The following is a 14,320-nucleotide window of genomic DNA, read 5'->3' as shown; positions in this document are numbered from 1 at the left end:
TGGCCGGGCCCGGGGAGCTGCCCGAAGTGCATCTGCCCCGGGGCGGGGGGAGTGGGACGGCGGCATCCCCGGGAAGAGCTTTTCCCATCCCGGCCGCCGGGGCGAGGCCAGGGGGATGGAGCTGGGGCAGAGCGGGGAGCCAGGGTTAAACGAGGCCAGTGGCAGCGAAAGCAGTAATAATAATAATAATAATAACAATAATAATAATATGGACAATAATAGCGCTAAAGGGTGGGAGGGCGCAGCGGACGCTGCGGAGCCGGGGGCGGTTGCGGCCCCGCCGTGCGCTCCGCACCTCCCCGCGCAGCCCGGCGCAGCGCTGCGGGCGGCAGAGGAGCCCCCGCTTCCCCCCCGCGCCCCCGCGCCCCTCCGCCTGGCTCCGCGCCCGAGGGGCTCCGCGGGACGGCATCCCGCCCCCCCACCCCGCCGCTGGTCATTAGCGCTATTATTGATAATAAAAAACATGACGTTATTTCGGAAATAAAATTATTTTGTAAGTTGTATATGCAGAGACTACCACACCGCGCGCCCCGGAGTGGCCCTTCCGCGGCTGCGGAGCGGCTGCGCGGGGTAGGCAGCCTCTGCCCCCAGCCCTGTGCGCCTGCCGCTGCCCGGCTCCGTCTCTCCCACAGGTTGGGTGTCCGCGCTCAAAAGGAAAAAAAAAAAAAAAAGGCAAAAACCCACAAAAGAAAAAAAAAAAAAAACAACAACCCAAAGAAGGCAGAAATACCCGCAAAGCCGGCAAGCAGCGCGGGCGCGGAGCGCGGCGCTGGGGAGGAGCGGAGGGCTGCGGGCGAGGGACTTAACCCTTGGAGCTTTGAAGGCGAAACAAGGTAAGGCGTTGGAAAGGCATGTCTGTAAACAATGATAATTAGCCTTTTCCAAAATCATAACACTGATTAAAATCTCTGATTCATTATTTATTCATCACAGAACCTCTTCGCAGACCTGGGAATAGTGATTAAAACCTAAGTGCTGCTTAATTCCGCACAGCTAGAGAGGCGCCTACCAAGGGGTTAAAGCAGGAAGGAAAGAGGAAACCGAGCAAACAGAATTCTTCTTTTAAGAACCAATACTTTCTTCTTCCCTTCCTGGCAGGAATACTCCTATTCCCCCAAATTTTGGTATTATGAAAATGTTTCTCATACGAAGTACAAGTGTTAGACTGAATCCAGTTGGTACTGAAATTGCAAACACACTTTCACTCCTAGAAAAGCCAACAGAAAGGAACTTCTTTTAACTCCATAATAGCAGGTTACATAGTAAATGAACAACTGATGGTCAACGGGCCAATTATGGTATAAATATCCGTTGTTTACAGCGAGGTGTTAAATGAGCCTTTCGAGCACAAAGGATCAGACTGTCTAAGCTACAATTTGTGCTTCATCCCATTACGTCTCCCCTAAAAAGGCCCGTGCCGTTGTAGGTAATGTGCGCGCAGAACATATTTCTTTCTGTTGATTTTAGTTTGCTTTAATTCAATACACACTCTTGTTTACTTTTTAAAATTTAAATAAATGTCAGCATTGTATAATTTCTATGTTAACAAAGCAGTGAGCAAAATCCCTTGTATGTTTATAAAATATTATTGTTTAATTCACATAGTTTAGGAATTCCAAATGTTGAGAATAGGAAGGAGGCCAAATACCATCTGTTTATAACTATGATGCATCATCATATGTGTACTTTAAAAAAGAAGAAAAAAAAGCTTGGTCAATCATGCCACTGTTCTATCTGCTAGGAATATGGTGAGGGTTTTAAAATCGCTCCGTGCAATTGGCAGGAAATTTTGGTAGGGTTTAATTCTGAGTAGGGGTGTTACAGGAGTTGCTCACGTCTGTGTTCCTGTCGGAAAAGCTGCGTGAAATACTCACGTGCCCCGGCTCCTGCAGGCACATATTCAATCACTTTCTCCCAGCTTCAGTAGTTCCCCCTTCTACAGACCAAGAAACGGGCACTGGAAGATTTCTTTAAGCTCCTTATAGGTTTGGGGGGGGGGGGGGGGGGGGGGGGCGTGTCGTATGCATTTGGGGGTACCTTTTCCAGGGAGTCATACATTCATATTCCTGGATTTTTAAGAAAGAAAGTGTGATGGTTTTGTAGCCTGCCTTGCAAAACACAGTTTATAGGCTATCATTCAGCTGATTCTGCAAATGTGTGTTGGGGTTTTTTTGGGGTTTTTTGTTTTGTTTTTTAAAAAAAAAAAGCCTCTGTCAAATGATAGTAGTTTTAGGTCCAAGTTAAAATAGATCCTCATTAAAAATAATACATTCCATACTACTGAGTTGTACGTAACGTGCATTTTAAAGAGAAGGTAGTCTGCAGGCTTAAAAACAAAGAGAGTGTCTCGAAGTTAAGTAGATAAGAAGATTTTTTTTTCCAAACCCAAGTTAATTAGCTAGTACGTCAAGCCTCATAGATGTCTTCCTACCTTTCAAGGGCTGAAGAATCCCCAGTAAATGTACTTAAACTTCCTAGCGAGGGCCAGTGAGATGAATGCAGAGATTAGGGCGAGTATTACCGTGCCTTCTCAGTACATCCCAGCTGCAGTTCATCCTACTATTGATAATGATGCTTGGAGTTACTGAGGTGGTTTCTGAAACTCACATATGGGGTCCTTTCCCCAAGGATGAGGAATAATAGCGGCACTCAGGTGGTACGGGGAGGGTAAGAACAGATTTGCAGTTATCTTTGCCTGATGCATGGTGAATTTTTGGTTGCGCTGATTTAATAAATTGAGAGGTACATTTAGGATAAGGGCTGTAATTCTCTGATACAGTTTTCATTCTGTGTTAACAAACGGAAGAGGGAGGGTGAGGGGGTGGGGGGAGCACAGGTGAAGGGAAAAATGTCTGGGCTTGCTGGAACCCAACCCTGGCAGAGTGCTGGTGCAGTATGAAACGTTTTGTGGCCAAACTCTCAGCAATTTCTGTAATACCACAATTTAGCATACTATACGCTGCGCTGAAATGCCTGGGACTTTGTTTTTGAACTTCTTCCTTTCTACTGTTACATTTAACTTGCAGCATCTTGAATTACTTAGCTACACCCAGATAGAAAGTTACAGCTTCTTTTGCTCTGTGCACTGTGCTGAGCTGTTGCTGCTAAAAACTGCCCGTCAGGGTGTGAAAGCCCTTCCCAGCTCTTTCCTGTATGTTTTCCATTATAAGTCAGTCTTTAAGGTATCTTTCTGAGACAATTTATTATCTTGAAAGGCTTTTTTTAAAATTATTATTATTTTTTTAACATTAAGAAAAGGAAATGCCTTACACACCTTTCTGAAATAATCTTTATGGAGCTGGTTCTGTCGAGAGATAATTTGCTACCATGCAGTGTGTTTAATCTGCTCACGCTGACACTACAGGAGTGAAAAGCAGGACAAAAGATACCTTCTGTCACTGTAGTTTGCAAGAAGTCATAAATGTGAAATGTATACAATCCCAACTCAAAAAAACCCTGGTATTCTGCGCCAGCTTCAGATAGGCATGCATTCCTGCGTATTACTTCATATTTTCCATGGCTATGTGATCCTTGTCTCCCAAGCTGAGATAGCAATCAAGGGGGCAGATTGTCCAATTATGATGTGCATACCTGTCCACCAGGAATTGTATGGAACCCTCATACTCATTTATCACTTCATTTTTACACGCTGGAGTAGTTTTATGAGATACACTTGATAGAAGCAGTTTCGAAGGTTGCTAAATACCATGTTCGTTGCATGCTTGGTTTCATGCCGTTCCTGGGTGCTGGAGGGTCAGTGCAGATGGGTATTTCAAATCTTACCCAAGCAGAGGTATAAATTCTGTATAAAAAGCTGTGGCTGAGGTTATGACCCCTCCACCCCTGACTCCAGCATAGTGGGCATATCTGCTGTACCTCTGGGCAGTCATCGGTACCTGAATTGGGGCCAGCAGCTTTCCATCCAGCAGCTGCACGTCTTGCACTCGTGTCTGCTGCGAACAAAACATGCATTGGGCATGAAGCACGCAGTAATCCACAAGAACGCACTCCCCGGTGCATCACACTAACTTCTAATCCCCTTTTGGGGTCTGAACACCTTGTGTTCCCGCTAGCGGTGGTAGCTGAGGACATTCGTCGTCTCACAAGCTCCCGGGCATTAACATTTAACCGTCCTATAATTTGTTTTTTAAGTGAAAGCAGGGAGATTAATAAACTTAATCTAGCATTCACACAGATTTGAGGACAGCTGACCTCTGCCCTCTAGAGACCTGGGCTCATTTAAGAATCTGCATCTGAGAGAGCCCCTACAGTTGTAATGTCACAGCGAGCCCTGTCCCCCATGGACTGCAGCATCTCACCCTCTATTTCTGCAGCAAGAACAGTGGTGACAAGGAATTTGTTTCTTTTATTTATGTCTCCCACCTCTGAAGGGGTCAGTGTTAGCAAACACAGCTCCCTTCTGCAAGACAGCAGGCTAGAGCAGCGCTCCTGGGGGAAACCACAGCAAAAGTAAAATCCTGGTCAAAAAATATTCAATCTTCCGATTTGTTTCTGTTTAGGAAAGGGGAAAAAAAAAACCCCAACCAATAACAAAAAAAGAAAAGGGGGGGGGGGGGGGAAGCTGGAATGTCACCTCTTTGTTTTGGGGCACAGGTCTGCAAGTTTTGGTATTATCCTGTAAAAATCCCCAAATCAGCAAAGCCTTTCATGTGGAAGCATTCAGCCAATGGAAACGCTGCCGCAAACTGCAAAGCATTATGTATGGAGCTCTTTGCACATTTCATGTCGTACAATTCTTTGGAAAAATTTGGATAGGAGTAGTTTGTCAATGCTATTAATAGATATGTTTAATGCAGAAGTGTGCAATGTGATGAACAGCCTTGGCAGGAACCATATCCAGCCTGATTGTATTGTAATACTGTTTGATGCAGCAGTATGTTTGATCAGTTACAAGTGATGAGTATCATATCACATCAAACAATTTAATACAGTCTCATTGTATGGAATTATGGCTGCTGTCAATCAGCATGTGGCCTATTCCTTGCAGATCTGTCTTTGGGAGCTGGAATACAATGGTAGCTACATAAGCATTAATAAATAAAGTGCTGCTGGAATTCCATACAGACCTGTTGAGATTTTTGTTTCTCTTTCATGGCCTTTTTATTTTTTATTCCACCCCCACACACCCCGTCTTCTTCTTCAATGCCGCGTGGAGATGGGCTCACCTGGTCAATAGGACCACCAAGGGTGGAGCTGGCGTGCTTTGAAGAGTGCTTGGAAAACATCTAGCAAAGATACATGAGAGTTGTGAATTTTGTTTTTTGCAAATAGCAGCCTGAGTAGAAATCCACTGAACTTGTTTTCTGCTGAAGCTTCAGAGAGTCTCTTTTCTTGGCTTCCTCGAGGGGGAGGAGCAGCTACCTATTAAAAATGCATATGTTTTGTCTTACTGCTTGGCGCACCTCACTTGATAACCCCCTACTTTGGTTTGGGGATGGCACTCTTTGAACTTAAAGTCTCTTCCTTAGGACTGATATATTCAAGGTGCTGGAGGGGAAGCCTGTATCAGATGAAAGATACGTATGTAAATAACGGTGCAGAGGTGGGGTTTAAGGCATTACCCATTTTCCTATCGGTTTCAGACATATGCTGCTCTGCTGCTGCCTTGCCTTGCGAAAGCTGGGAATCCCTAGCACAGTGTATGATTTTTAATGAAGTCATACTCTGCTGCCTGCAAATATGGGGTCATGCTACACTTGTACAGGAGCGGTGATTTCAGTAATGTTGCTTATTGTGGTCAAAGAGGGCAGAAGATTGCCTTTTTGCATTGTGTGGCTCTGGGGTTTTGGAGCCTGCACAGACAAATTGATTACGTTGCAGTAGGCCACACATTCGGAGAATAGAGGTGTCATGCTGGAAAGCCAAATTTCAGCAGCTGATTAATCAACGTAATGACTGTAAGTTTTTCCACCTTTTGCTACGGTCTCAGCCTGCAAATCTAAATAACTTTCCTACTTGGACGGGAAACCTCAGAATAAATTTTTGTAGATACTATAGGAAGTGGTTGTTGACTTAATAAATTACACATTTCCTTCTGCATAGCAAATTATCCTAGGGGTTAAAATGAAGCACAGTTAGAGATAGGGACAGAAATAAGGATAGCTGCATTTAAGAAAAGTTTCTGGTTGACTTTGAGGTGGTGGCGGAGCTCAGCGCTGGGTTGGAGGGGTGCAGCCTGGCATTCCCCAACTTTCTGAAAACGGTGTTGACTGATCACGACAGAGGACTTAGAGCAATCAGGGCTGCGGAGCTAGTCTGGAGGAGGCTTAGCATTTATGTAACTCAAACAACCTGAACTCAGAGGCATCCTTATAAAGCAAATAAATAAAGACCCGGCTTGCTCCTGTAATATCATCCACCTGATAATGCCTGAGCACTGCTCAGCCAGGTATTTCCTCTGCCTTGTAATCCAAGCAAGATAGACAAGACCCCATATGCTCTGTTTTCCATATGGGAATAGGTTATCCTGTTCCCCACGTTAATTCTGGAATCTTATGGTTTTTATGGACTATAAAATTGGCCACAATTATATCCTGCTCTTGCAAATGAATCTGATTAATTCAGAGCCAAAGAGCTCCATGGTGTCTGATAGTCTGGGTCTTTTACAGTGCAAGGTAATGTAAGATAGCAAGTATAAAATTATATTTGTAAGTGTCCTTACAGCAAAATTATTTTTCTTGAGACCTGGCTTGTTACATAGCTACAATACTCCAGAATCACACAGCACCTGAAGTGGAGCGTGTCCTACCCCAGTTTATCGCATGTCTGGCATTAATTGGCAATGGCTCCGTCTGAGACCGTTATCCAGTCAAATCCTGTAGGCCATGCAGGTCTGGATGGTATTTAGATCAGAAAACTCATCCAAGCAAGAGGAGCATTGGTTTGCCACTAATCCACAGGAGAGCAGTACCTCCACAAGGTTATTTGTAGATTATAAGGCCAAGAAAGGACTATTTGGATCATCTGGTGTCACGTGTATAACACAAGCCATATGACTTCCCTCAATTAATTCCTGTTTGAACCAGAAAACCTCATCCTCTACCGGTCTAAAAATTGCCAGTCATGCAGAAGCCGCCACAACCTTTGATATTATTAGATACGGTGCTTTCAGCGATGTTTTCTCTCCAACAAAGAGACAAAAGTGATGTTTGTCTCCTGTGATTATTAGATACTTGTTTCTGGGGCAAGGATGTCAGTCACGGCACTGAGACCAAAGTCCCTTCTATATCAACATTTGTCACCTGGGTTCCCCTCATGGTCCCATCTTGATCTAGCATCCCTCATTTTGTCAGTTTTCTGAGACTGCTGTTGCAAAGGGCAGCTCTTCAGCAGACACCATGGTGATTTTGTGCAGAGTGTGATGGTCCATTGATAAATAGTGGTCCCTGCACTCCTTTGGTGGGGTCCACCCAAGACAACCAGAAATGGCATCGCTGAAGTGATAACCAATACCTATAGTTAAAAGGTTTTGAATTGCTGTGCATTTTAGGGGTCTAAAGAAAAAAATTAGAAAATCAGTGCCATTGGTGTAGGTTGTGAAGCTCTTGCTGCTCACTGGGATGAAAGGCACCATATGTGAGACACGTTGCTGATTTCTTATATTCAGAAAAGTTGTTCTTAAAGAGCCCAAGGGCCAAGTGATTCGTGCCTGCTGTAGGGAGGTGTTTCATGGGTTGGTTTAGAGGTTTAGAAGCGTGGTTTAGAGAATGAGAGGGGATGCCATTCCCCCACTATACATTAACATAATGAGCTCAGGGTTAGCATTGTTGAACTGAAATGTCAGATTTTAATTATAAGGAGAAAAGGTTTTTTTTTAAAAAAAAAATAAAAATCCTGCAGAACATTAACACTATTTTTGCAGGCATTCACCCTAGTTTGTAGAACACATCCATCTCCCTCTCCTAGCTGCACAGCCTATGAAATCTGTGAGAGGAATATAATTTCTTAAGCAGTAAAATATGCTTCCTAGCTAATGAGATATCCACATCTCCCCCATCTTGATAATAATAAGGAGCCTCACAAATGCAGTAAAATTCAGCTACACACACCCCCACACCCCCACACCCTTTCCTTTCTTGGAGGATAGAAGGAGCAAAATTATTAGTGACTCTTTGTGGTGGGGAGAGTGAACCATGGGGCAACAGGACATCGCTCTCCTTCCTCCCAAGGGGTTGAAAGCATCCTGCACCTAAGTGCCCCGACCCTGTGTGAAGTGAGGCACCTCCAGTCATGGTCCCCACAGCTCAAGGACCATGCTGGAGCAATACAGCCATCCCATGCACGTAGGATGCTCACGAGACAGCTTGCTTTGTGCAAACAATGCATGACCCCCCGGTGCGTGTGCCACTGACATACAACACAAGATCTTCAAGCACATCACTGAGAGGATGGTCTTAAAGGTCTTTTCCAACATAAATGATTCGATGTAATTCTATGTCTCTTCCTTCCTATCCCCACTCCCTCCCCCCTCGCCATGGTGCAGGACCCCCAATGAGTTAAAAGTATAAGAGCTGCTCAGAAAGAGGTCAACTAATAAATGATATCTAAATCCTAGTCCCAGATTTTCTGTTTTAAACATGCTGCACAACTAACACTGTGACACTTTGGCAATATGATGGAGAAAAATCCTGTGCCAGCTGACTGATGAGCACCCATCTTTTTTAATTAATTGGGTTGAAAAATATCTTGTGTCAGTTTGAATGTAGGGGCTCTTTCAGCTTCGTTTTTTCTGGATACATATATAGATATATCTATCTGCAGATTTGAAAGCCCAGCGTGAGGCCTCATAAATGATAAAAATATGTATATACTAGAATTATACACACACACACACACATATTGGATAAATTGATACTTAAACATATACGTGTGTATAAAATGTTCTGTTCTCTGTTCTGAGAGATATTTATAAATAGATTTTATATATATATAACTATTTCTATTATTCACAGCTTTATGTGTGTGTATTGTAAAATCTGGGTTGTTGGTTGTTTTTTTTATTTTCCCGTGGTATGCTTTTTAGTTTTTAGCAGAGTAATATATCTGATTTCTCTTTAAATTAAATGAATTTATTTGTCTGCCTTCCCTTAATGGAATCAGTTTTGATATACTCTTTGTTCATGCTGTTACAGGCTTCAGTCTAAGGGCTCTTTGTATTAACTTTTTTAAGTTACATTACAAAGAGGTTTTAAGATTTCCCAACAGGCTTTTATTTAACCAGGGCTTTTGATCTCAAACCTGCTGGGGCCTAGTGAAATCCTTACCAATTCTCCAGTAACTCCTCACTATTGGAATTTGAAAAGACCCACCTGAAGGATTTAACTCGCTGTATGGCTTCAGCCATCCTTTAGATGCTTCTATTCATGCAGACAGCGAGGGGGTCGAGGGCACCCTTTGTGATCCTCCAAGTAGCCTAAGGTGCCCTTTGCATAAGTTGTACTCCTGAGGAAATAAAAATCAGGAGGACACAAACCTATATACCTTATTTCCTGCTATCTTTACTTAAAGGAGGAGCACAGGGGGTCTGCTTAACATCCTTTGCTACCTAAATACCTTTTGGACATGGGAACTCAATAAAGGAACTTTCATTGCATCCATTACCCTACTGCGGTGCATAGCAAATTAGATTTAAAAGGGTACTTTTTCCCTTACAGCTATTTCTATCATTTTCTTTAAAATTTCAATTTAGTGTCTAGTGACAGAATATTCTGTAATGTACATTAGAACTATATAACACCAATTATGCTAACTGTGAACATTATTTCAAAAGAATTAGTTATATTAAGTTATAGATAAACCATTGGGGAAAAAAGGTCAGGTTAGGAAAAAAAGGAGCTATGTGATAATGTTTTAAAGGAGCAACATGAAGTGAATGCTCTTTTCATTTTTTAATCCTTTCATTTTGCATAACCCACACTGAAATTTCACTACTCGCTTGGTCTTCATTATTTAGGCAGGGGGACAGCAAGTCACTGCGCTCATTTACAGCTACGAGTTGTGGTGTAAAAACAACAGCTGAGTCTTGTGGTTATGGAGAAACATCATTGCCTCTGTTGGGAAAGGGATCACACAAACCCATGGAAAGTGTTTGGGCAGACACGGGTAACCAGGACACAGGAAAAAAAAAGAAAAAAAAATGCTGGCAGACCAAGCCTGAAAGAATATAATAACTAAGCACACTCTGCTCACAGTTTTGGTTGCCTTGTTCTTTCTCATGATTGTGACACACATAATATATTTGTTACCTGCATTTTGTGTTCGTTTTCTCAGGTTTTTCTTTATTATTATTATTTCAGTCCAATGTTAAAATAAAACCACTCCAAAGGCAGCAACAGCATCTAAATCTACCTTCTTTTTTCATGACTCATTTTCATTTGTTTATTTGTTATTGGTTTGTGGATTGGAGATTTTTTGAGTTTCAAGATGTTAGATGTTTGGGCTACTTCTTCATGTGCATTTGATCTGGATATGTATTGCATATATGTTTTTGTGTAGATGAGTAAAATAAGAATTCTTTATTTTAATCCTTTTTATTTTTCTTCTTTAGGACTGGTTTAAGACTTTTGCTGGAACTGTACAAGGTTTGGTTATTTCAATTTGTAGAGATTCCTGGCAAATCATTTGTGTTTGTTTGACGTCCTGTGGGATCAAACTGCCATGAATTTTGAATGATCTAAAAACCGTGTAGTTTACTTCAGCTAAAACTGCCTTCCACTTGAAAACATAAATCAGCTCAGTTGAAATCTAGTCGATGTCTTTTCTTTTTCTTTTTTTTTTTTTTTCTTCACACTTGGGATTTGCCTCGGCTCCAGCTAGAGCTGGAGCATGGCTGTGCCAGTGCCCCACGCTCAGACGAAGAGCTGCTGTTGCACTCGGGGGGCTGGTGCAGGGTGCCATTGCTGCTAGCCCAGGGCTGGAGTGCTGAGCAGAGGACAGTCGTGACTGTTCCATCACATATCAGCAAAGGATGGGTCCTTGGGCAGACGCTGCAATATGCCCTGCCTGGTATTGCAACAGGCTTCCTCCGAGCGAGTTTCGCATTTTTCTGGGGGCCTTCTCACACTGGTGTAGAATTCTGTAACTTCACAAAACCCATAGGACACCAAGTCAAGACTCTTTTAATTTGCAAACACAGCTCCAAGTGGAGTTATAGTAGGAGCTTTCACTTTTTCTCTAGCAGCGAAGTGAAATTCAAAGCAGATGTGCACACAGGCATTGTCTCTGGGGGACGGATGATATTATTTCACCAGCTTGACATCCGTGGAGGCTAGATTGAAACCCAAAATGTGCTGGGCTAGTCCTATTTTCTAGATCCTCTGAAAAGGGATTTGTCCCATCAAGTGTATTTGTGGATTCAAGCTTGCCTACAAACCTGGAAGCCTCGGAGCTGGGGCTTCAAACTGGATATTTTTGTGTTCAGAAGATGCAAACCATGATCGATAGGTTTGTGTATTTGTGGCATGGATGCGAGGCTTTAACATGAGCCCGTCTTTACAAGACAGTGGAAAAGAAAGGTAAATTGGGAGGGGAAGAAGGAGCTTTTGGTTAGCAAGGCCTGATGACGTATGTCCATGGGCACCCAGAGGAAAATGCCTCCGTCCAAGACCTTTATTCTTAAAAAAAATCCTGAGAAATTTTCTAGGCAATGTCATCTTTGCCCACCTTAAAGAGGGGAAGCTGTGCTTCTCAAGCACATCTTTTCCACCATGCTGTACTCATTGCTCTGTGTCTTGGAGGGTTTTAGAAAGCCTTGATTACCATGTGGATGGCGATGGATGCCTTTGTCGAGGGAGCAGCACCGGATGCTGCCCGGATGCCTGAATAGCCAGCAAGAAACCAGAGCATCCCAAGTTTTATTCCACCGATTCCCCCTGTGACCTTTGGTAAGTAACTTAACCTGTTGTCCTCAGGATCCCCAGTAAAATGGGAGACCTTAATACTTATCTGGTGGGATAACAGTGCTTAATACTTACCTAATTGGATGACAATACTTACCTACATACCTCACAGGGGTGTTGTGAGGATTAATTAGCTAATGTTTGTAAAGTGCTTTGGAGATGGAAAGGGGTATATAGTAGTGCTAAGCACTATTACTTTGTGCCAGCACTGAGACCTTAAAATGGGTAAGGACGGAATAGGAGTTTTTATATGTTTTAAAGTAAGCCAATTGTTCAAGGCATCCGGATGCTGGAATTATTTTTAGACAGAGATTTCTCAGAAAGTTGGGAAACAGAAGGGTATGATTATATGACCTGAAACCTTTTTTTGTTTCTTTTAGTTGACCGACTAAACTTAGTTAGGTGTCATTTGATGAATTGTAAGAACTGCTTGTTGGAGTTTAAGATATATCAGTGTTTACTCTTGCTGATCAAACAATATTTCTTGAAATAAATATCTGTTACAATTTGGACAAACAAATATATTAAATAAGCCAGAGGAAGTATGTATTTCTGTGTTCTTTCTTTCTGTAAGCAGCTTCCTTTATCGGCATAATTCTGCTCTTGTTCCCATTACGGTAACTGAAAGGTAACACCACTGCAGTAAATGGAATTACACCAGATACAAAAGCATTATGTGAGAGCAAAATTATATTTATATGTGGTTTGAAATGCAACTTGACACTTGGATTTAAGGAAAAAACAAACCAACCATTCCTAGATATATATATAGAAATGCAACTTTAACAAAAATTGCCAAGTTTTTTGTTGAATGCTGTTTGTTTCATGGCAACTTCTAAACAGATTTTGCAAAAGGAAGGTCTGGTATAGCATAGAGCATATTTTCCCTTTCACGGGAGGAAACTTTTCAATATTTTTGCCTTTAAATATTTTATTTGGTTCCTAATGTGGGCTCTTGGTCCAAGAAAGCAACTTTATAGTTATCAAAGCGCCCATTTGTATTTTTTTTGCAAGAGCGTTTCTTCAGATCTTTTACTCTTCAACGTTAGAGAGAATTCCCACAAATTCCTGAAATCTGTTAAAATACAGAGCAGAGTGCTTACATTGGTATGTTGTACGTTGCCTGTCCCTGTTAAAAAGGCTGTGCATTTTCATTCTGGATATGCAAAAGAAATTTGATATACTGCTGGGCTAAGCACCAGGATTTGGTTGGCTCTAGGACCGATTCTTACATTTCTGCATCAGGCAAAAGTAAGAATGGATAACACTTGAAATAAAACCTACTCCAAAGCCTTTCTTATGGATATCAGGTTATTTGAAAACGTAATAGAGACCATTCACCGTAATCAAGGGTGAGTCAAGGAAAATGGCATCAAAGAGCTCAAAGCAGCCAAGAGGAAAACTTGACCGAACCCCAAGTGCGTTGTCTGTGTCCCAGCTGCCAGAACAACCGAGGAGACTTTGGGGGAAGCCGGCCAGGAAGTCAGGTGCTGTTGTTGGAAAGGATATCTTCCAGATTAACTGGCATTTGGCCCTTCAGCTGCTGTGCGAGCCCAGCGTGGGCCCATGGGCGTTGAATCCAGCTTTGGACCACAGGAGGAGGATGAAGTGAAGTATGACTGACGCTGTCACCAGCAAGCTTGTCAAGCTAATGCTTATAATATATGCATACGGATATAATAGCTAGCTAGTGCTTTGCAGTTGGCTGTTCCTGAGGAGGACCTGGGGGGACAAGGGGACTTAGTGTTTGGGGAGAATTATCTGTATCTAGGCAGCAGAATTTGCAGACTTGGAAGCTGGTTAATTTGGTTGAAGTACAGTACTTTGCTAACCCCTTGGTGCCCGTCGTTAACATTTCCCAGAACAGGAGCGGTTGCCAAAACAGAGAGGATCGCCATAGCCAGTGCCTGGAGCTCAGAAGGTGGAACTGCAGACAGGGAGGAAAAGGTGGGGGAAAGCGAGAGACACATGCAATTTGATGCTGGGGGATCAAACAATGGAAGAAAAGTCAAAATCTGCTCTCACTGACCTGAGACAAACCACATGACCTCACGGTAGAATGGGATAAAAGCCCACTTCTACGGTACTTTAAGAATTATTAGAGATAGTGCAGCATCCAGGTGCCACCACTATGGAGACAGACACAGATATGCAGAGCAGCTCCCGTCATGGAGTGGGACTACACACTGCGTCATGTGATGGGAAAGCACTTTTCCCATTATCTCTGCTCTTGCAGCCTCTGGGAGACCTAAAGAAGATGTAGCAGCAGATAGCTTTGTACACCTGGATTTAATCTTCACTCTCCTGCCTTACACAAATCAACTCCATCTGATGGTGTAGTGTAGATTTCCAGCATATTCACTGGTTTGGCAACACTCCTTAAGAAAGAGATGTTCTGGGAG

At 42.8% G+C, this 14,320-nt stretch overlaps 1 long non-coding RNA gene across 1 annotated transcript in view; it reads left to right on the top strand.

The window, feature by feature from the left end:
- Positions 1–14,320, top strand: part of LOC114017740 (uncharacterized) — a 138,776-nt gene continuing 124,456 nt past the window's right edge. The window contains exon 1 of the long non-coding RNA XR_008733691.1: positions 1–833. This is a non-coding gene — a long non-coding RNA (uncharacterized LOC114017740). The remainder of the gene's footprint in view (positions 834–14,320) is intronic.

The sequence above is a fragment of the Falco cherrug genome, chromosome 8, assembly GCF_023634085.1.
Source record: "Falco cherrug isolate bFalChe1 chromosome 8, bFalChe1.pri, whole genome shotgun sequence".
NCBI classification, from domain to species: Eukaryota; Metazoa; Chordata; class Aves; order Falconiformes; family Falconidae; genus Falco; species Falco cherrug.
Note: the sequence above shows the minus strand (reverse complement) of the source record. Positions and strands in the feature narration are given on the sequence as shown.